The 24,277-nt window shown below is 42.1% G+C and overlaps 1 protein-coding gene across 1 annotated transcript in view; it reads left to right on the top strand.

Annotated features, from left to right (window-relative positions):
* Pde7b (phosphodiesterase 7B) overlaps positions 1 to 24,277 on the top strand; it is a 302,172-nt gene that overhangs the window by 128,909 nt on the left and 148,986 nt on the right. The window lies entirely within an intron of this gene.

Below are 24,277 nucleotides of genomic sequence, written 5' to 3'. Positions count from 1 at the left end.
TGAAAACAAATGAAGGAAAATATGACTCAAAAATATGTGCTATGTGTCTGCTCGTGTTTCATCCATAGATATTAAAATGCTATTTTCCAGTATTAGCTCATGGAAGGAACACTCTTAGACTTCAGAATACAAACGTGTCGTACAAATGTAAGTAATAATTTCTAGGATGTGTGAGCTTTACGGTTTTCAAGGGTACTGTCAAGTCTACACTCTCATGACCCACCCACAGTGAAGCAAGCATGAAGTCACTGCCTCTAATTCCCTTGGCTAGAGAAAAGAGATACCAGAAAAAAATGCAGTGACTTGTGTTGTGAACCTAATTATCAACCCAAATACTCCTGTGTTAGACTGACTCTTCCATCTTAGTTACGAGCTTGATCAAGCCAGGTTAACCTCGGTAGATAACAACAAAGAGAGAATGAGAAAGAGAATACTTTGGTGGCTGTACCACTTAGTTGGAGTGATCGTAAATCATGCTGGTTCTGACAGGAGGTCTGAAAAGTCTAGCCTTGGCCAGCAGAGAATAGCACAATAGACTTGAAGGTATGGGTTATGTCGTCTTTCGGGGAGGTTTTCTTCTTGCTCCTAAGTATGATAGTCTTTGGCCCCAGCTAACATGCAAGGTCATCTGGGGGAAATTTCAAGAATTTAAGTATTTCTGTCTCTTACCCCATCCCCAAAGAAATCTTGTCTGGGGCCCATGCATTGATCGTTTTGAAAGGTCCTCAGGTGACTGACAGCTAGAGCCATGTTCCATTAAGAGTGCTGAGCGACAAGCAAGGGCAAAACTTACAGAATTTGGCCAGAGAAATATTATTTTTTCCTCTTCAAACTGTTTTTTTTAAAGAGTATATCTGTTGGAAGCCTTAGCCTTTTCTATGGAAAGGCCTTGTATAATTTCAAAGCGAGCCAGAGAGTAGTTGCATCTAGCAGGGGCATTCCTGTGGGAGGTTATTAAAGGGTCTCGGTCAACTGCTGGGCTGAATTAATAGCAAATATTAAGGCAGACTCAACCTCAGGAATTGGGCATCTTAACAAAGTGGCCAATGTGGGGGTACAAACTTCAGGTTCACTTCAAGTTTCCTATCTCTTGGCAGACAAGGGCTAGTGGGAATGAACAAGCCGCTTTCTTCCCTTTACCGGTTAGGTGAATGGACTAGCCCCTGTCAAAACTTGGATCTGTCCAGAGACACATAGGAGAGGTATAATTAACCAGGGTAAGCAAAAGCATAAACACCAGGCTGAAAAACAGCTTCTAGAAATCTAAGAGGGACCAGGTTCTGTCCTTAAACTACCCCTTCTTTGAATAATCTCCTACACAGGACACCCTTGAAATTACTTCAATGGTGCTTCTCCTCGTACTGGCCCTGAGGAGGGGACTGCACAAAGGGAACATTTAGCTCATTACCTTGTCCTGGGAGGCCTGTTGAGAAAACACTTAATCATAAATAACTCGGTTAGACTGTGTAAGTTATTGAAACTTACATAAAAATGGGAACATGAATGCATCAAAGTCATATTTCTAGAGAGGGAAAAAGAGGATGGTGCTCCTTAACAAGGTTTGAGTTGCACAAATTTAATCAGAAGTTTCCATTTCAGCAAAGATCTGTTTGATCTCATTCTACCAGGAGTAAGGAAATATCTAATCATTAACTAATCTTTCTCAGCAAAGCATGTGCACAAATGAATTCATACTCAGAAAGCCATTAAAGCCCAGAGAGCCAACTGAATTGTCCCCATGAGCTAAAGAAGTCAGGAGTGCAATGAACCCTAAATACACTCAAAAGCCAACTGGACGAGACTTGTCGACTCAAGAGCTTGCCTTTCTTACACTAGAAGAGTTAGAGGACGTCACTTAATCATGTTCAACAGCACGTACTGAGGGGCCATCCTAGGTTTACCTGCACATTTATCTGTGTGCCAGATGTGTGCAATGGCCACATGCATTAGAAGAGGCTGTCAGATCCCAGCAAACTAGAGTCACACATGGTTTGTGAGCACCGTGGGAATGCTGGGACTCAAACCTGGGTCCTCTGAATGATCAGCAAATGCTCTTAACCAACAAACCATCTCTCCAACCCCAAAAGTTCATTTTCTTTCAGAATCTATAATTTCCAGGCTTAGGGGGCATATGTCTTTAATCCCAGAATTCAGGAGCAGAGACAGGCAGATCTCTGAGTTAAAGACCAACCAGAGTTGCATAGTGAGAGCCTATGTTAAAAACAAAATCTATAACAGAGAAACTGTCTTTAATTGTCAACATCCTTAGTTTTCTTCAAATAAAGAAAAACACAAGCACAAAAAGAGAAATATTTTCTTTTAATATATATCCCCCAGGTAGACCAAGCCTTATTTAACCACGGCTGATGGCCTAGTAGTTGGTTCATCAACCAAGTAGATGAACCCTCTACTTGATGGCCTATCCGCATAGATACAGGCGCCTCATAAAGAGGCCAAAGGGTCCTTAGTGTCAAACTAACTAAGGGTCGTAAATACAATGAGAATAGCAGCAGAGCATTTTCTAATTTCGAAATCCTGGGTTTACATTTTGGCATAATTGTTGGCCAGTTTGTGAGCAAGCATAGCTTTCAAACTGGATTTTCTAGATTTTTAGATGCATTTATTTAAATAAGTCAAGCAAAGACACCAGCTCTTATTTAGGTCATAAATGTTTTTGAGCAAGGCTTAACCTCATGGTTTATCCAGGGAGTCAGCAGCCAGTCATTTTCTATAAAATATTTAGATTTTTCTTTAATATGCTATCATACAGACTTCTAGACAATGATAAAATATTCGTTTTCTATTCACTACAGAATGTGGCAGAGACAAAAGTACAGATTTTTATCAATGTAGAGCAAGGAGGTGTGGTTTTTTGTAAGTTCACTCTGTTGAGAAACAATCTAGCTTTGTCATTGAGAGGAGAATGTATTTCTCTCCTTTGTGACTCATTCACAGTCCCACTGTAGATGCTCAGAATGAGCAAAAATATGCTCATTTCATCTAAAATGGAATTTATTTTGACCTGATTGTTTTAGTCCAATGTTGAATGGGAAAAAAATCTATAGTTACCTTAATTCTTTTTCAAATAGCACACAGCCCTCCCGCAAGTCAAGGTGGGAACTCCAGGGCAGATTACAGAAAACATCTGTTTCAGGTTTCCATCTCTTCGGTGTGGTGAGGTGGGCTAGACACACTCATCAGAACCACTAGTCTGAAAAGGACACAGGTGCTGCCATTCCTTTCCAGCATGGCTTCAGAAGCAGTATGGTTTGTAGTGGGTTTTGGTGTCTGAGTTTTTTGGTTTGGTTTGGTTTTGGTTTTCTTATTGGTTTCTTTTGTGTGTGTGTGTGTGTGTGTGTGTGTGTGTGTGTGTGTGTGTGTGTGTTTTAACAACCATGTAAAAATCTCAAGAAGTAAGTAGTTATAAGAATTAGATCTTATTCTTATGATTTAAAATTTTCTTTTCTTAGAATTCCACTGTTAGAAATATACCCCAAGAAAATAATCTAAAAGCAAGAAAGCTCTCTGTACAGAGATGTGTCGGCAGCATTGTTTATAAGACTGAAATTTTAATAGCAATCTATAAGCCTAAAAATAGCTCTAGATAAATTCAGTTTCCATAAAAGCATATGTTGAAGCATTAAGGAGCCATTAAATACTGTATTTGCAAAAAAAAAAAAAATTGATGGGAAAAGAGAACCGTTTTCCTGACTGTATAGAGTGAAAACGGAACAAAATGGTAGAAACAATATAATAGCAACATAAGCTCAGAGACAAGACTTAGTGGACAAAGACATGGTCGTGGTTGTCAGCAGGTAGTAGGACGGGGTCAGTGTGATCTTCTTCTCCATATTGTCCTCTCCTTCTCCACTTGGCAAAGGAACAGTGATTATATTTTATCACAAACACACACATTCACTCACACGCCAGCTTGGCAGGGGATACTTGAGGTGTCTGAAGCCCTATCAAAGCTCTTCCATATATCGTACTGGGAATATTATCATTTGGGTAATTACATATGTGACAATTTAATCCGGTAAGATTTCTAGAATTAACTGATTTGCAAATGCCTTTTAATGGGCACAGCACTGGGCAATTATATAGCTAATTATTCCTTAGAGGAGGAAAAAGAAGACTTTCATGGCATCTCCCACTCAGCCTGTACCCATCCACCCAGTCAAGGGGCAGGGGTGGTGCCATGCTTTCTGCTACCAGTTAGAGCTGTGGCTATCATGAAGGAAACTGGGGAGACTGGGCTAGCACTGTACTTTCCAATTCATAATACCAAGTGAAAAAGAGATAAAGCAAGTCATTAACTTTATAAACCAAGCATTTCAGTTAACTGAAGTATCGTGAGTAATTTTCCACCTTGGCTTTAAATTAATGGCCATAACTTCAAAACTTTGCAGTGATGCCAAAATGGTAGGATTCTGACTCCTTGTTTACTGACTGAAATGCAAAAAGAAAGAGGGGAAAAAAGGGGGAGAGAGAAAAGGAAAAAGAACAAGTAAAAGAAAGGAGACAAGGAGAAAGAAGAGAAAGAAAAACATCCTAAATCACTTCTAGAGAGAAGGCAATCACAGTTTTCCTATATGCTGAGGAAGAGCAAACAGACTAGATACTGCCGTGTTTTCACTGCCGCAGACCCCTGAGTAGAAGAAGAATGAGATCAACGCAGATATGCAGGCCTTCAGTTGCCTGCGATCCAGCTGGCTTGAGAAGGCCATAGATACTGTCCATCCCGAGAGGTTTCTGAAAACGTTCAGCATGCTGCTAAACTATGAAACCTTGCTTTGTCTTTCAAGCCATCTACAGCAGGGTTTAGAACTTACAGCCCACAGGGGCGGGTCAGCCTTGGACCCAGTGCCATTCCGAGGTCCTGTCCTTCTTCCGAGTCACATTCTAGCTTTTTTTCTTCTCTTCTTCAAGGCCTGGCTGAGGCTTGACGACAGCACTAGGACTTGGAGTCCTGTGTAAGCTGAATCAGAGGGCAAGAAGCTATGAGTGGAAAATAAGGTGATTTGCACAGGGCTGAGCACTGACTTCAGATACTGGAGTCGTAGAAGCCTACACTATAAGGACAGGGACACGGTCAGGTGAAAGGACCCCCTTCCTGCCTAGAGAAGGCTGCACATGGCACTTCCCGTCTTACTACCCAGGAACCCGGGCCTCCCTGCCAGTCCCAGGCTCACGTGACCAAGACACTTAGCTTGTAATTCCCCTTTGACTCGTACCCAGACTTCATCACGGGGTAAGAGCCCTTCATACAGCCGCTTGTTACTTTCTCACGCCCTTGCCCGAGGTTCGTCATGGTGGTACTTCACTTCTTCACCGCAGAACTGAGCATAAACTTTGTACAACCCCACACCCCATGGCAACTCAGCGTTCTGCAGCTCCCAGGACTCAGTTCACCTCCCTTCTCAAGTGAATCTGAGACATGGGCTGTCTTCTCAGACAAACAGCGCCTCCATGTCACCATGAGCCCACCTGCCATTCTTCACTTGAAACGTCCCAGGATCTACTGAGTCATACAGCCAGACTTCTAAATTGTAACTTCTATTTCACAACACATGTTTTGTCCTCGATGGTGCCTTGGGCAGCCTGACTTGAGAATCTTTCTTTTGCCACATCTCAGACTCTCTGTATTCAAATGTCGTTGCTGGCCTTTAGAGTAAGATTCCCACATTTGATCTAAACTTGTCTGTCTTGAGAAAGCAGAGGAAACTGGCCAGTATTAGGAAGGGAGAGGTGGGGCGGTCACTGTACCATGGGATGGCCTGGGTTACGGCATGCCCCTTGGCATCCACAGTGGCTGGGCTGGACCCAGAGTGTGTGTGAACATCTGTCGTCAGATTTTCACTTAGAAACAGCGTTCGGAGAGTAGGTTTAATTGAATTTGGGGATTAAAATTTAGGGAGACATGACAATGATTAAGAAGGAAATTGAACATCTTACTTGGATGAAAATGTAGGGTCTTGTTTTAAATGGTGCCTACAACAGGAACATGAGGTTCCAACTCAAGAATGCATTTGTGACAACTTAATAAAGCAGAGTCTATCCCAAATACACACTTGAGCAAGGTCTTTGACTTCATATTCCACTTCCTCTCTCTCTGTTTCTCTCTCTCTCTCTAACTGGCCCCTCTCCAAGACAGTCCTCCCTTTGTGCCCATAACATATTCCCACCATATGGCTGCCACTATCAGCAAATGAGACTTTAGGGTTCACTTCTTTCAAAATCACCCTAACCTGGAGATGGGTACTTTGTGCCTACCTTTATCTACATAGCAGCCCTGACAATGAATTTTAGGTCTTAGTTCTTGTCCAAAACATTTAGATAGTAAGGGGAAATCCAAATTCTTTCTGAAATTGACATGCTGAATTAGGCTGGAGTGACCAAGGCAGAGCAAGGGAAATAACTCTTATTCTCTACTGATTTACTCATTTTATTAATGTCTGTTCATAAGCGTAGTCAGCAGAAATGAATTCTGGGAACCCCAAGGATGTTGTGGCTGCATTTCTGTGTGATTCAGTCAGCTTGACACAAGCTGGAGTCATCTGGAAAGACAGGCCCTCAGCTGAGGAAACACTTCCATCAGATTGGCCTGTGGGCATTGTCTTAATTGGTGGTCAGTGTGGGAGGACCCAGCTTACCCTGCGAGGTGCTTTCCTGGAGTGGATGGGCCTAAAGTATGTAAGAAAGCAGGGTGAGAAAACTGTGAGGAACAATCCAGTAAGCACCACTCCTCCATCTTCTCTACCTAACATCTTACCGCCATGTTCCTTCCTGGGGTTTTTGTCCAGACTTCTCTTCTGATGTTCTATCAAATCACATTAAGCTGAAATAATCCCTCTCCTCCCTAATGGTGTTTTATTATAGGACTAGAAAATTAACTAATACAGATACCAAATTCACAGATGCCCTAGTCCATTAAACAAAATGGCAAAGTATTTTCTAGATTACATATAGCATGAAATGTGTATAAAAACTATGGAGATCATTGTTATGATACACTCTTGGGGAATAAAGGCCAGAAAAGGTCTGCACATGCTCAGTTCATTTTTTTTTTTTTACTGTTTTCAATATGAAGTTGGTAGAGATCCACAGATATGAAACCAGCAAATACAGAGAGACAATTAGAGTTTCAAGTCATGATATGTAAAAGAGAATAAAAAAATGTACATCCAGAGTCTCTTTTATTTCTTAGGGGTGCTTCTAGAGTCATCTATAAGACACCTCAATCTTCAGAGTTTGATCATTGTAGTTGGGGAGGTGTTAAGGTCTATATAGAAGAGATAGTTTGATGAGCTATGATGGATGTCATTCTCTCTGGTTGAGAAGAGTGCTCCAAGAAACTCTGTGTAAGTAGTTGCCTCCCCATCATTAACAGCAAGTTGTCGCCTGTATTCTAGCATGAACTTTTTCTGTAATTATTTCTCACTGTAGAGGGCAGAATTAGCCCCATTCTACAGTTAGAAAAATGGAGACATGAGGCATTCAAAGATTTTTTTCCAGTCGAGCCAAAGAGGAAGACAAAAGCTAATGGCTTACAGACGCAGGCTATTTTTCAAAGCAGCAGCACAAATCATGTTATCTTTGATGTAACATGTGTAGAATGAACACAAATGTTTGCCTTTCAGAATTACAATAGTCAGAGTGGAAAAACTCTTTTCATCTTTTTATTTTAAAATTCCAGTGTGTATGCAGTCACTTCTCTAGGACAAGCCAAGGTATTTTTTTATAAACAACAAATTCGACTATAAATTATGCAATATGTTAAATTAAAATTTCCTTGTAATAAATCTTGAAGGCCTCTTCCTCTTCTGACCCATTCTTTTATGGGAGGAAAACGTGGGTAATTAGGGCCAAGCTGAGGGTCTTTCTCTGTCATCCCAAATTCTGGTCACCAGAGAGTTGGCTTTTTCCTGTTTTGTTTCGTCAATTGAGAGGTTGATTGTTCAGTGATTCTTCTCCAATGAGTCCCACCTTAAGTGGCCCTCATCCAGCGGTAGTGGACAAGTGTGCTGGTATAAGTGACCATAGATAACCACAATATTGCATGGAAATCCATCACATGTCACACTCGATCCTGAAAACCAGGACCATGTTGGCCTGTGGGCATTGTCTTGATTGGTGGTCAGTGTGGGAGGGCCCAGCTTACTCTGCGAGGTGCTTTCCTGGGGTGGATGGGCCGAAAGTGTGTAAGAAAGCAGGGTGAGCAAACTGTGAGGAACAAACCATGAGCAAACTGTGGTGTTGACAAGAGGAAGTCAACATCATCCCTAGAATATGTGTAGAAGTCAGTTTGCTTTAAAAAAAAAAACAAAACACAAAAAGGTTAGAATGGGGGCTCTGCAGAAGCCTGGTGCTGCTGAGGCTTTAGCAAGTTAGAGCTCAGATTTACGGAGATAGGCCTAAGGTGAAATAAGGGTAACTTATTTTCCAGAATCCTCCTTATAGCCTGTGTGAACACATTGAATCTATTAGAACTCAGTAGGCCAGGCTGGATGGATTTGACCAGTTCCAACTGCTGCTGTACCTCGCAAGCTGTGCACAAATAAAGACTTGAGCTGTGGGCAGAGACTTTGAAAATCCTTCTGAAATGACAGGTTTTCTCTGCGCTCTTCCTCTTGCTCCAACTGGCAAGCCCAAGGCCTCTATGTTTGACATCAAACTGCACAAACTCATTCATTTCATTCATGTCTTGCCCAGACGCATTCTTTTAGGATTCAGAGGAATTTGTTGCTCTCAGTTTAGAAACGTACATTCTATCTGCGTATCCTCCCTGCCCTTAGCCAGTCAGGTTTTGTTTTGTTTTGTTTTGTTTTTTAAATAGGGCTATTAAATTTATTTTTCTGATTTTAGAAAGGCTGTGCTTGGTTTTTTGTTGGTTTGGTTTTATTGTTGTTGTTGTTTTGGGTTTTTTGAAAACTTTGAATTATATAGGAAAAAATAAAATTACTTAGAATAGCTATTGCCAATATTTAACTTGCACAAAGTATGAACATTATTTTCTAAGCTTCTCCGTGGGATGATTTCCTAACAAACATTTAATCAAAGTCAGCACATCCGCTCTTTCGGTGTATACATTTTTGCATAGGAGACCTGTTGCACTTGTTTTCAAATGGGCTTAGTTGCATAATTTATGAATACAATCTTGGAATGTTTTGCATGTTTTTTGTAGAGACATACCTAGTGTGTAACTTCTAGCCCCTTTGAAAAATCATTCGCCTGTTGTGCTTCAAAGACTCTGGACTCATGCAGTCCTCTGTTCATTAGTTTTTAAACACCACTCTGACATGATGGAGGTAGCAAAGATTGCTATCCTTGCATCGCAGATGGGACATCCAGAGCAAACCGTGCTTGCATAACTGAGGCATGGCTAGGAAAAAAGGAGCCTATTTTGAAAGCAGGTAGAATAAAAGTTATGTGCAAAAGAACTGAGCATTGGGATTGGTATTTGCATGCAGCCTTAGCTCTTTGAAATAATAACATATAAAACACATTGGCGCTCTGATATTTTTCCATGAACTAAGAACGAAGCCTGACCTTGGGGAGTCCACATGGACATCCATGGAAAGTTAAACCAGTTGCATGTGAGGAGCAGCTGCCAGGATCCTGCCTGAACACTTAAACCCAGAATTAGAGCCACGAGGAAGTCTAAAAAGCTGCTGCTGCACATGATGCTAGATTAAAATATTCTTGTGTGTGTGTGTGTGTATGTGTTACAAACATGGGAACACACAAAGCACTTTAAGACCAAAAGTAACACCAGGGATGACGTCCTCTGTCCGATTGTGTCTGTGGGGTGATCTTTTCTTGGGTACAGTTCTGCTTAGCTAGATGCGGGTGGAATTCTTTTTCCAGACTCAAGCCTGCTGGGAGTCAGCAAACAACCACAGACGTCAGAAGAGCTTCCCAGCTTCAGGATATATATTCTGATCCCTGCAGGGGTTGAGGAGAGTTTTATTTTTGCTTGCACAGACTTACACAATTGTCCGCGGATATAACCCTTGCCTTTCTTTGAAGCATGAGCTATCAAAAAGTAAATAAACCAGATGGAGCCATTTTCTGATTCCAAGCGACAGAGCAGGCCAGTGCCTCCATGATCGTTCTTTTTAAAGATGGAGATAGAACCACGAACTTGCTACATCTCATTTGCACCTTCCTTTGAAAAGGTAGAGCCCAAAGGTAGTTGTTGTTGTTTTGTTGTTTTTTTTTTTTTGTTTTTTGTTTTTTGTTTTTTTAAGTACCTCTTCCTCTGGAGAATAAGTAGTAAATAAGAGAAAGGTGGTAAAATTGCCCCGGCATCCCATAGAGCTAGCAAGAGGATGACGAGATCACCAGCAACTGCGCAAACAATGTGATAGCGAGTAACAGGCTGCATCCCTCAAGTTCACTATTATTCCTGTGACCAGAAAAAACACACATTCTTGGTTCCCAGATTCTTTCCATTCTTGGTATAAATTTTTTATATTTTATTTTACTTTATGTGTATGGGTATTTTGCCTGCATGCTCAGGTATGTGCACCACACTCACGCCTGGTGGAATGGATCCCCTGGTGGAATGGATTCCCCTGGAACTGGGGTCACAGACAGTTTTGAGCTGCCATGAGGGTGCTGGGAATTGAAGCCGGATCCTCCAGAAGAACAGCCAGTGCTCTTAACCACTAAGCCAGCCCTCCAACCTGATAATAAAATTTTTAACCAGGTCGTGGCATTTTCATTTTTCTGGAAATACTTCAAAATGACCTAAGGGGAATTTTCTAAACCAAACAACAGTTTCCACAGGAAAGATAGCCTCAGTATGTATTGTGACCCAAGCAAAGCAATTTGGTTTTAACTCATACAAGAGTCTGAAAAAAATGTCTGTGTTAGGTAGAATAAAATTAATTTGATATGCCTGTTTTGAATGCATAGAAAAAGGATGATTTACATGTTTCTTTTAACTCTATAAAAGAAAAACATAATAAATGATCTACCTAGAAAAAAGATATGAACTTGATTATTAATGTCAGGAATATAACTTACTCTGCCAGAGTTAAGGTCACAGCTAATCTAAATTTGTTCCATTCATCTTGCCTCTTTCTCTGATATGTAGAAAAGTATACAAGGGTGTGCTTGAGCTTTTCTTTTTCTTATTTTTGCAATAAGGGATATTGGTTCTGTTTCAAAGCGCTGTGATGATTAGATGACACAGTCTAGGTAAACTGCCTCATTCGGCGTCTGGGTACAGCAGGTTCTCTCTGGTTGGTGCTATTCCACCTTCTCATTATTTTCTAAGGCACTTGACTAGTAAGTGGGGACTTCAGCAGGGCAGCTGTATAAAGTTCAACTGATAAGGACAAAGGGCATCCATGTCTACAGGGCCTGCCACTCATTTATGAGTGGTAACTGTGTACTTGGCATGTAATAGATGCTCAGGAAAGATGGCATATGATATCACACACCTCACCTTCTCTTGTGATAACTTTGGAGGGCATTTCTTTTCTATTTTTTATTTTTTATATTAATCACAGGTTATTTACTTTGTAAATAACCAGCCATAACCCCCTCCCTCATTCCCTTCCAATCCCACCTTCCCTCCCTTCCTCACCTCCTCCCTGCCCCTTTCCAAGTCCACTGATAGGGGAGGACCTCCTCCCCTTCCATCTGACCCTAGCTTATCAGGTCTCTTCAGGACTGGCTGCAATGTCCTCTTCTGTGGCCTAGCAAGGCTGCTCCTCCCTCGGGGGTGGGGGTGGGGGTCAAAGAGCTCGCCATTGAGTTCATGTCAGAAATAGTCCCTGCTCCCCTTACTAGAGAACCCACTTGGATACTGAGCTACCATGGGCTATATCCTGGCAGGGGTTCCAGGTTATATCCGTACATGGTCCTTGGTTGGAGTAACAGTCTCAAGAAAGACTCCTGTGCCCTGATATATTTGGTCCTTGTGGAGCTCCTGTCCTCTCCAGGTCTTACTAACTCTCCCTTCTTTCATATGATTCCCTGCACTCTGCCGAAGGTTTGGTTATGAGTCTTAATATCTGCTTCAATATGCTGCTAGGTAGAGTCTTTCAGAGGCTCTCTGTGGTAGGCTCCTGTCCTGTTACTTGTTTTCTCCTACATCCAATGTCCATCCCATTTGTCTTTCTAAGTGAGGACTGATCATCTTACCCTGGGTCCTCTTTCTTGTTTATCTTCTTTAGGTGTATAGATTTCAGTATACTTATCCTATCTTATAGGTCTATATAAGTGAGTATATACCATGTGTGTCTGTCTGCTCCTGGGATACCTCACTCAGGATGATCGTTTCTAGGTCCCACCATTTGCCTGCAAATTTCATGATTTTCCTCATTCTTAATTGCTGAGTAGTATTCCATTGTGTAAATGTACCACAGTTTCTGTATCCATTCCTCAACTGAGGGACATCTGGGTTGTTTCCCAGGTTCTGGCTATTATGAATAAAGCTGCTACAAAAATGGTTGAGCAAACGTCCTTGTTGTGTACTTGAGCATCTTTTGGATATATGTCTAGGAGTGGTATAGGATCTTGAGGAATCACTATTTCTAATTGTCTGAGAAAGTGCCAGATTGATTTCCAAAGTGGTTGTACAAGTTTGCATTCCCACCAGCAGTGGAGGAGGGTTCCCCTTTCTCCACAACCTCTCCAGTATGTGTTGTCTCTTGAGTTTTTCATCTTGGCCATTCTGATGGGTGTAAGGTGAAATCTCAGGGTCGTTTTGATTTGCATTTCCCTAATGGCTAATGAGGTTGAGCATTTCTTTAAGTGTTTCCCTGCCATTCTACAATTCTCTACAGAGAGTTCTCTGTTTAACTCCGTGCCCCATTTTTTAATTGGATTACTTGATTTGTTACTTTTCAACTTCTTGAGTTCTTTATATATACTGGATTTATTTTCATTCTCATTTTTGAGTTGAGAAATAAGACTTGGGAGGTAAAATTATTGTCACACAGCAGAGCAGTGACAGAATTGCCCCCGAGTTCTGCCTCAGAGCTCCTGGCCTAGGCCACTCCAGTGTGCCACGCCTCTCACCCAAGTGTGGGACAGGCATGCCTTGGGCAAGTTCATTCATCCGAACAGAATGAGGAAGGCAGAAATAAGCAAAAGTGCTTCTGGGGGAGGGGTGGAGGCGAAACGGTTACTCTGTGTTCTTAGAGAAGTTCTGTCCCATGCAGGAGTGAAGTAGCTAACTCCGTTTAGTTAAAAGCACAGCACCTCACAGACACAGCTCACCTCAGTGTCTGCTTACACACCAGATCCAAGCACAGAACCTGGGGAACGGGACAGGCTGCTACAGCTGATCACCTTGAAAACAGTGCAAGTCCCCTGAAAATCTGCCAGGAGTTTCAGTAGAAGACTTAATACCCACAGGACCCTAGAGCTATATTACATCAGAGCAAATTGCCTAAAATAACCAAATAGCCCAGGAAGTATAATAATTTATAATTATCATCGTCAGTAAAGTAATTTTAAAAGAATGTATTTTTATGAAACATGAATTTCACCTAAATATTCATTTCTCAAGCTCAGAAACAATAAGGAAGTTTGAGTGCAAAGGAAAAACGCTTAAGACGTTTCCCCTGCTCCTGTTACTAGCTAAAAGGTTATGGTGCAACCAACTTCTTTGATGTTTCCCCTGAAGGGTAACCATGTAAGCTTTAATCTCTGCCCTGCCAGACTTTGTTCAATCCTGTGTAACTACTTGAATCTGTTGACCAAGGTAATACTAAAGTCAAGACGGGGGTGCCACTAGACATACAGGTGAGCATGTAAGCCTTCCGGTGAGCATGGGAGACCTGCTTAGGAAGGTTTCAAAAGGAGTTGGAAATATTTCACTTTACCATTAAAAGTTTAACCTAAATATGGCCAAGAATTAATGCATTTCCTGAGAACAACAACAACAACAACAAAAGTAAATATTCTTCTAAGCTAATGTTTCCACCGAAAGCATCATTGGCTAGAATGTATTTATTCTATTTTGCCTTTGGACATTAATTTCACAGCCCTGGAAAGTTAGAGATTATTATAGCAGTGGATAAAGTAGACAAAACAAATTTCAGCAGTACTAAACAGTAATTGAGGACTCAATAGGCCACAGGTGCCTCCTGACCCACGGCTCTAGCCTTTCACGCATCTTAGGACAAATCATCTGGATCCCACAGAAATCCTAGACCAGCACGGTTGGCAGCACAGAATGATTAGTCGGTGACCACACCCCATGCTCAGCACCTGGAAATCTCACACAGAACTACACCTGGTGGATGGGTGATCTTCGTGTCGGATTCAACTCTGTGTTTTCCTTCTTCTAAGTAGGTATGGGAACATCATCAGGTGGACTTAGTGCATGAAAGCTAAGCTCACTAGAAAGGAGAGCAGCCCTTCAGTTCTGCCAGCATCCTCACCAAACTCAAACAAGACAAAGAAGGGTAACAAATGCCATGTGTCTGGGCCATCGCCCCACGCAAAGTCAAAGGAGAAGCCAGGCTTGGCCGCATGGACCTGCAACCCCAGCACTTGGGGCTGGGGTGGGGGAGGATGGCTGCTAGTTCAAGACCACTCTGAGTTGCATTATCAAGACCTTGTTTTAAAGCGAAGCAAAACAAACACAGCTGGGCATGGAGTCTGTCATTATCAAACTTTGGAGGGAGCCTCAGCAGGATCAGGATTTCAAGGTCATCTGTCTACCCAACCAGTTAAAGGCCATCCCGGGCTGCATGAGACCCTATCTAAAACAAAAACAAAGGGAAGTTAGGAAAGGAGGAAGGAAGAAAGGAAACAAAAAATACAAATCTTCAACCACTTTAAAGAAGTACAACAAATCTTCGGTATTTCTTAAAATATTTGTATGTGTGTGTGTGTGTGTGTGTGTCTGTGTGTATGGTATGTGTGCACATGTATGTGCGGAAATCCCTATTTGGAGATATTTTTGTAGCACTGCTTTATTGATCCTCTAAATATGGAGATAAGCCTTTGAATTCACTGTTTTGTGGCATTCAGTCATGTTTCACTACCAGCAAACTCCCATACCTGGGTTTCTCTTCCACCTGTAAGTCAGAGATGTTTCATAGACACCCACCCAGGTAGTCTCTACTTTTAGGGGGAAAAATGTAATATCTGCCTTTATGTAATTCACAGTTATCATGCATATCAAAAAGTGGATTCTTTACAATACAGTGTTGAAGTAAACGTTACAGAAATGCAAAGTCCTGTTATTAAAACTGGCCTGCGTTTGAGGTTAATAAGTGATGCTCCGTGTATGAATGCCCCAACCAAGTAGGATGGATAAAGGCAAGGACATTTAGTAATTTTCTTTAGTAAATTACAGGGTGCCTCAGACAAGTTGCATTGTTTCTTGTGCGTAGAAAAACAAACTCCCTGAAAATGAATTTTTTTGGTCAACTCACAAGTCAAGAAAATAAGCAGCAAAGAAGCGAACTAGTTACTGGAGCTAAAAATGGAGGGACAAAGAAAAAGCCACCTGTGGTTAAAATATACCCATTAAGGCTGGTTTTGACCTTCCAAATATCCATGTGTCACTAATATGCTTTTCAACATCTATTCCTTGTGTATTACAAAACCTCTTGTGTGTGGCACTTCATTACTTTGTCAGTAAGCATTTTGGGTGTTTTTTCTCCATTATTAACCATGATTAGTTAGAGCTCTTGGCTGAGGAAGTGTTAGAGTTACGATAACACTAACCTGTTACTCCCCGGAGAGGATGTGCTACTCCTCATCCAGTCAGTTTTCAATGCGCCATTGTTTTTGCTAGGACCAAGTACTGTTATCTCTCACCTTGTTCCCACAGCGCCTATGAAGAATTTTTGTGCACAGGTCACTGTTCAAACTGATGTTTAGTCAGGGGAATCAAGAAGGAAGCTTTATACCAGTGGTTTTCAACATGTGGGTTCTAATCCCAAAGGAGTCTCTTATCAGATAGCCTGCATAGCAGATGTTTACATCACAGCAATGAAGTGGCAAGAAAGTGATTTTGTGTTTGGGGGTCAGCACAACATGAGGAACTGTATTAAAGGGTCACAGCAATGGGAAGGCTGAGAACCACTGCTCTAGGGAATCCTGCTTGACATTCTTACTCGCTTTCCAGCTGAGCTGGTAGAATTGAAGTAAAAACAAAAGCTTCAACTTGTAATGATCTACATAATCCTATTAAAGGTCTTATGGTAAACCCAGAGTTTTTACATTCTTATCTTCGCTAGCCTTTGGTGTGTTTGTGTATGTATATAAGCCACTCCATATATTGAATACGAAATAGCCCTTCAACGTATTGGAAACTATTCTCATGGGCCTTGATCTCTTGCCATACTACCTCTCAGAAGAGAGAGACTGCTGATCAGATTCCAGCCTCCCTCTTCACAGAGGAAAAGGCCAAGTCCTGTGATAATTGTTGCCTTGTCCAAGGTCAAAGAGTTACATATTGCAAGGTTTCTGTCCATATACTGCTCTGCCACCAACCACATCTTGTGTCTATGGCCTCCAAGAAGCCACAGCATGCACAAAGGAGCCAGGTCCACCAAACAACATCTTCAACATCACCCCTCATCTCTGCTGTCCATGACAACCCCTGGGTAATCTGTTCTATTCCTTCATCTGCATATCATTGCCCTAGACAATGCTGTTGTAGCCTGACTTTCCCTCTATTAATATTTCTCTGAGTAGAAAGGATTTGTCTTTATCTGCTTCGCTGTTGTCATGATAAGTATCATGACCAACAAAACAAGAGTGAGGAAGGGCTTTACTCAGAATTCCTCATCCAGGCTATCCTTCAGGAAAGTCAAGGCAGGAATGGAAACAAAGGCCACAGAGAAAAGTTGTTCGCCAGGGTGCTCTGCAGAATCATAGTCTGGTTTTCTTATTCCAGGGCGATCTTCCCAAGGGCGGTGCTATCCACAGTGTGCTGGGCCCTCCCACATCAATCATCCATCAAGAAAATGCCACATCAGACTTGCCTACAGGCCAATCTGATGGGGGCATTTTCCCAACTGAGGCTCCTTCTTCCCGGATGATACTGATTGTGTCAAGTTGACAAGAACACTAACCAACACACGCTTTGTCTTTCCACTCTCTTTATCCTTAGCATTTGTAGTACATACGTCTCAAAGGGTTCATCTGGGCTAGGTGATTGAACTGAGTTAGCAAAATGTTTCGTTTCTCTTTAAGCACTGCATTGTACAGTCATACCCTAATGAATCTAAGGATTCATTTTGTTCCGCCTTTTGTTCGGAACTCCTTACTCAGCCTGCCTACTTGACACATACTTAGCTATCTGAAAGTCACCCCAAACTTGAAACACCCAGGCAAAATGCATAAGTAGCTCTGAATACATTTTGGTTTTGCTTTCACAGATCATCCACAAGGATGACCTAGGAAACCTATCTCAAGAATATTTTCCAAAACTGCTTATTTTCCCACCAGTCTTGTCACTATTGCCTGAGAGCTAAGCCATCATTCTTTCTGCTTTCAACTTCATTGGTCTCTTGGTTAATTTCTGCTTCTTCTCTGGCTCCTTCAAAATCCTGTCTCCCTAGAGCTACCAGGGTGGTCTTACACAAACTCTCTTAGATCTCATCCCTTTCCTCTCAAAACTACTCAGGAAACATAATAGATCACCACCACAGTCATACTTGGAATGACATCGGAACCTATGATCCACAGAGTCCAGCATTGTCTGGCCTGAGATTTTATCTCCTGCCACCCTCCCCTTTGATCACAGAGCTCCTGTTTCTGCCTCATTTTTCAAAGAAAGGTAGTTCTCCCTCCCACTCTCTTTTTGCTCATCTGCCAAGGACTCTGAGGCCGTTTGCTTGGTTCTAGTTTTGTTTCTAACTAGCTGTTTGTTAGTGCTGTACTCTGCTAAGCTCCCATCAGGCCGAAATGAGGCCCTGCTCTCAAATTAGGAGTGGTTTTTAGATGTCCACTGAGGCTGCTGATCCTTATTCAAACAGGTATCCACACCCAGTCAATAACTCTGGAAGATGGCCATCATAGCACCAGGACTTAGCTCCCTGCACAAGACCTGGAATGCTATCTGGAAAGCAGGACACTGTCAGTTTTGACAAGCTCAGAGACATCTCATGACCCCAAACTTGACTCTTGTCCCTCTGAGCTGAAGAGAACCCTAGACAAGTCAGTGGCTTGAGACCAGTCTCTTTAAGCCTTTGATATAACTGTGGCCACAAATATATCACCCAAGCAACTCCACTCACACACCTCAGCGATTTTTCCCCCACTCAACAGAGCAGTTAAAGATAGCTAGTTCAAAGCAGTGCCTCAATGCTAGCTTCCCTCTGTCTCTGAGCAAAGCCTTTCCCTTTTCTGGCCTGCTCTCTAACAAGAGGGAGGAAAAGCTATTCCTTGTTCTCTTTCAACACTGTAAGCATCTACAATCTTTGTATCCAGCTCAGCCAAAACCATTATAAGAGATTTCTGAGTTCTATCATGATAAGAACTATCCTAAAGCAAAAGAGGAGAAGGAAGAGGAGGAAGAGAAGGAAGAAAGACAGAAGACAGAGAGGGATTTTTAAATTTGTTTTGTTGTTATTCAGGCTACAAAAACATACCATTTATGCATTTATGAAATTGTTACACTAATGCCCTCAGTGATGTCATTGGACCAGAAAAGAAAAAAAAAAAAAAAAAGACTTTCCCAGAGTGCTTCAGGAGTAGGCTTTTGCAATGTCCTTAGAGGGGCTGGCTAGTAGGTGACAGCGCCTCCTCATAAAAGCCCTAGATAATTTGGTGACTGCATACTTTGCTGAAAACCTGGGAAGGAATACATTTTTAAACAATTCACCTCTTGGAATAATTGTATTCTAATGGATTTAGGGAGAATTTAGCTCAACTTTCACTGTCCATGGCTATTTAGAATGCAATAAAAAAAAATTTTAAATTAACATTTTAGCTCATGGTTTATAGAATTGGATCTGGAGAATGGTCCATACAATCAGAAACATGTGTTAAAAGTTAGACCATGGGGGAAAGAGTTGGCAGTTGACCAATCATGAGGGAAAGAGCCTGAAACCACTAAGGTCTTAGAGAGCCTTGAAGATGACAGCCAGTTAGGCCAGTGGCATGGGAGATCACTCAGTCAGGAAAGGGTTTTCTCTTGAGCTTTATCCCCAGGAGCTGTTTTTTGGTTTTTGTTTTTTTTTGTTGTTGTTGTTTGTTTGTTTGTTTTGTTTTTAATTACTCCGGTTATACTCACTTGTAATCCCAGAGCTGAGGACAGACAGGCAGAGCCCTAGGAACCTAGGAATTCTGGTCAAGTAGCCTAGCCCACCACAGAGTTCCAGGCCAGTGAGAGACAGTCTTAAAACAAAAAACAAAAGGTGGGAAGTGCCTGAGGAAGGATTCCTGGGGTTGTCTTATGACTTCCACATGCTGGTACACACATGTACACACAGGTATACTAACTAGCAATGCCCATGTGCCTATCCATTCTCGAGCTCTCGAGCACACACACACACACACACACACACACACACACATACACACGGCAGGGGAGAGAAGGGAAGGGGGAATCAGAACTAGTGAAATTTTGCACTTTCTTTCCAGAATGACCATGGACTCTAAAGGTGGAATGACCTTGAGTTCCTGATCCATCCCAAATGCTAGGAGTGTGGGTGTATAACGTCATCCTTGTTTAGGTGGGACTGGGGCTCGAACCCAGGGCCCCATGAATGTTAGACAAGGGCACTACCAAGCAAACTGCATTCCCAGTCTGCGCACCTTTTCCTCTTTTATCTTTACCTCCTTTTTGTACCAGCTCCTATGCCGTCCCACGGCAATCCCATGCCCTTCACTTTTCTTACATTTGCCTGCCCTGTCTTTCTCCTTTCACACAGTTACCCTCTCCTACCTGCTGGAGCCGAGGGCTAGAAGGGTTGGTTGCTTATAGAGAAGAGAGCGGTGATCTGGAAAAGATGAGAGGAACTGGAAATTGTTGATGGCCTGGTCTGTGCTTGGCTTTACACTAAGAACATACCTCCCGTGTGTGCCTTCACCTAACACTCCTAATTACCTGAAGAACTGGCTCTATCCATTACCACAGGTTTACTGTGTCACATTCGGTTTTCTTGCTGAAAATGGTCTTCAAAAAATTTATTTTTTTAAAAGCCCCCTCCCAAATGCCAACTTGAAAAAAAAAAAAAGTAGACAGAAGTGAGACTTTTGACTAACAGTTTAGAAATAAGAAAGATGCAGCAACAGGCTAAATCCCAAGAGAAGCCTTGAGCTGATTCTATAAGCAAGCTCTTATTTGCACGTTTGAACTCTTGGGGAAAAACGTGACTTTACCAACCATGTTAATGGAGGGAAAGTTCTAACCCTTCAATAATTTCAAGAAAACCAAACTCTGGTTGAGGTCAAAAGGAGTACTTGATTTTGCAACACCAAGTATCCCTTCTGAGGTTTCTCAAAAATGCTGCGGCTATCCCACACAGAACTCTCTTCATACTTTCACCACAAACACAATAGCACTAATTCAGTGTACATTGTAATCTAGACCACTTTGGGGATGCTCACTGGCAGATCTCAGGAACTCAAATACCTGCTCTCCTCAAACCTCAGAGCATAAAAATGCAATGTACTTGAACCAAGCCCTTTGAACATTCTGTAACACCTTTGAAAAGAATGTGCCCAACAGACGTGATGGGGAAGCTGTAGGTTTACATTTGACAAGTTCACATGCATAAATAAGTGACCGGCTGCATCATGTGAAAGTAAAGCCAAAGACTGTAACAGTCAGGAAGCAGGAAGCTGACCCACTGTTCCCCAGCTGCTTCGTGCACACAGTCCTCCAGGACCAGCGTCAGCTGGGAGCCAGATCCGAATGGTCCACATTGACTGTGGTCCACGCGAGGAATGACCCAAGGCATTTCCTTAACACTTGGAAGCACTTAATGCTCTTTTCTTTCCATTTCTGGTCAGGCTGGTTAGCAAACAGACACAGCTGGCACTGTGAAATGGTTTGCAGCTTTATTCACTGGCTCCAGGAAGAAGCTATCTGCTCAGTATCTTGGTAGATCTGTAAACTCAGTTCACCAATTCCATATCATCACTCTCCGGGCCTTCAGACCAAAGAATGGAGGTCAGAAAGAGTGAGCTGTGCTCAATAGTGCCAGGACATAGAGCAGTCAGTGACAGGACCAGCAATCAAGTGCGTGGTTATAAGGAATAAAGTTACCTTTGCCCTTACCCTCAACAAGAAAGCTCTGGAGACAACTTAGTTGTGAAAAACTTAGTTGTGAAAGGCACTTGCCTCTGTGCCTGATAATCTCAGTTTGCTGCTCAGGTCTCATGAAGATGAAGAGGAGAACCAACTCCAGCAATTATTCTCTGACCTCCATTTCCATGTGCACGCACAGGCACACACATGTACACACACACATACTTGAGCACACATACACACAGTCACACATACACACACGTGTGTGTACACAGACATACATACTTGAGCATGCACACTCACACCTGTACTCGGGAACACATGCGCACACACACTTACACGCTCATACATACACACACATGCATAATACACACACACACACACACACACACACACACACACACACACACACATGCACAAATAGATGTAACCTTAAAAGCAAGGCACTGAAGTATGCTAGCTAAGGTGATGAACACCAGCGCCTCTCCGGAGAGTGGAGGCGAGAGCATCAGAAGCAAGGCCATTGTCCTTGGCAAGCTCCAAGCATGACTAGACCGAATGGGACCTTGTTCCAGGAAGGGAGGGAGGGAGGGAGGGTGGGAGAGAGAGAAGGAATGAATGAGATAAGGATCTCAGGTTAAACAGTGTAAGACAATAGTTCCTATGAACTAATTTGAAATTCAGGACAGGATATCAAAGGCAAATGAAGTTATGTTTACAGATAAATGATGTCCTTGGTTTAGACAGGAGTCGATTTTGAGGTTTCTTTCCTTTCTTTCTTTTCTTTCTTTCTCTTTCTTTTTTTTTTTTAAACCTCCCAAGACAGGCTAGCTCTGGCTGTCTTGGAACCATTCTCTAGACCAGACTGGCCTCAAACGCAAAGATCCACTTGCCTCTGCCTGCCAAGTGCTGGGATTAATGGCACATAACACCACTGCCTAGCTAATTTAGATCTCATAAGGAAAATACAAGTTTTCTCTAAATTAGACACATGTCCAAGTCTCTCCTAACAATGAACACAGTGTGAGGAATAACATTAGTCTCTTATTGCCATTGTAACAAATCACAGTTTAGCTGCTTAAGACAATTCAGGTTTATTTTTCTCATTGTTCTAGTGTTTTGAGATCTAAAGTTCTCTACAAGTCTGAGTGCCATTTGAAGACTCTAACTTTGAATCCATTCTGGTCTTTTGGTCTTTTAGAGGCAGCCTGCAGCCTTGGCCAACTTTCCACCTGCAAGCCCACACTGACTGGGGAGTCTTTCTCACATCACAGCTCTCTGTTTCTTTCCATTCTTGTCTTTCATGTGGAAAGCTCCCTGTCACCATATAGGGCCTGTCTAGAGTTCAGGATGTCTTCTCTGTTATAATGCCAACTGCTAGCTTAACCTCCTTTTACTGTAGAACTAACATATCCACTGGTCTGGAAATTAAGATATATGTGTCCTGAGAGTCCATTTTTCTGTCCTTCATACCCCATATCAGAATGCTTCTGGCATGCTTGGACAACAATACAGTTTCCATAGAATTTTTAATATTTGATGAAAGTTTGAGTGAGTCTCTAAGACTAAATGAATAGGAGACTATTTCTGAAATCATTAAATGTCCCACAAATGGAACTGGACAGTTTTGTAAGTAATGATTCTCTGTTGTCAAATTAATATAAAGAGTTGCCATCACTGTTTATATGCCACAATTTGAAAATGACGTGATTATAAAGTGTTTCCAATCTACAGTACAACCACTTTTAAAGGTAAACAAAACTCAGCTGAATGTCTAATGCCTGTTGGCAAGGGTCAAAGAACACAGTTTTGCTTAATTAATTGCCTCCTCAGAGTTTGAAGGGAGGTAAGATGAGGCAGATAAGAGCACTGCAAAGGCATTGATTGAAAGTCTAGGCTTACCATTGTAGCCCATACCTGTAATCCCTGCTATCTGACAGGCTGAGGCACAAGTACAGAGGCTAGCCAGGACAACATAGCAACAGCCTGTCTTAAAAGAAATAAAAAGCAAATGATGTTCTAATTGAGACATGAAGGAGCAATGGGTCTCTGAACATATGCACACCAAAGGCCATGTTAATGTCAAGTTCAGAGATTAGAAAACTAGTAATATGAAGCTTTAGAGGCCAGAGAAAGGATGAGGATGGGGAACACAGAGGACAAAGAGCACTTAGCTCTAGAAACCTAAATAATAAAATAAGCCAGGACCAGGTAGCCCCATGTACTAGAGACCAAAAGATCCCAAACATCTTATATCCAGGAGTAAAATATCACTCGAGTTGAAAGGTAAGATGCCATAAGGAGACCAACAGAGGCAACAAATCTGGGCCCAGGGGGTCCTTCAGAGACTGATGCACCAACCAAGGACCATGCATGGAGAGGACCTAGACCCCCTGCTCAGATATAGCCAATAGGCAGCTCAGTCTCTATGTGAGTTCCCTAGTAAGGGGAGCAGGAGCTCTCTCTGATGTGAACTGGGCTGCCTGCTCTTTGATAACTTCCCCCTGGTGATGCAGCCTTGCCAGGCCACAGAGGAAGAGGACCCATGCAGTCCTGATAAGACTTGATAGGCTAGGGGCAGATGGCAGGGGAGGAGGACCCCCCTTTCAGTGGACTAGGAGAAGAGGATAAGGGGAAAGAGGGAATGAGAGTGGGACCAGGAGGAGATGAGGGAGGGAGCTACAATCAGGATATAAAATGAATAAATTGTAAAAAAAAAAAAAAAAAAATTAAATTAAAATTAAAAAAGGGAATGCAGTGAGCAGATAAAATAATATCAAACCTTATGGTTAATTAGAAAAGAAAAGAAAGGGAAGATAGGGTGAGGCATTAGCAAGAATGACTTAAACAATATTTTGCCATAGAGTGCAAGGCTTTCTCTTTTAAGTATGGTGCTGTTATCTTTGTAACAATGCTACATACTAGACAAACAAGAGATTTGGCAAGAATCCCCCTTTATTTATCATGCATACTGGTCTGTTTTGAGCTATCTGTTAAGTCCCTTTATTTCCACCTTCAATTTTTAACTGGCGAGGTCCTCCAGAATCACCTAAAAATAACAAGCATGATGTGCATTTGCTGTGAATATAATAC

This window comes from Psammomys obesus, unplaced genomic scaffold, assembly GCF_907164565.1.
Source record: "Psammomys obesus unplaced genomic scaffold, mPsaObe1.curated_primary_1811, whole genome shotgun sequence".
Lineage (NCBI taxonomy): Eukaryota > Metazoa > Chordata > Mammalia > Rodentia > Muridae > Psammomys > Psammomys obesus.
Note: the sequence above shows the minus strand (reverse complement) of the source record. Positions and strands in the feature narration are given on the sequence as shown.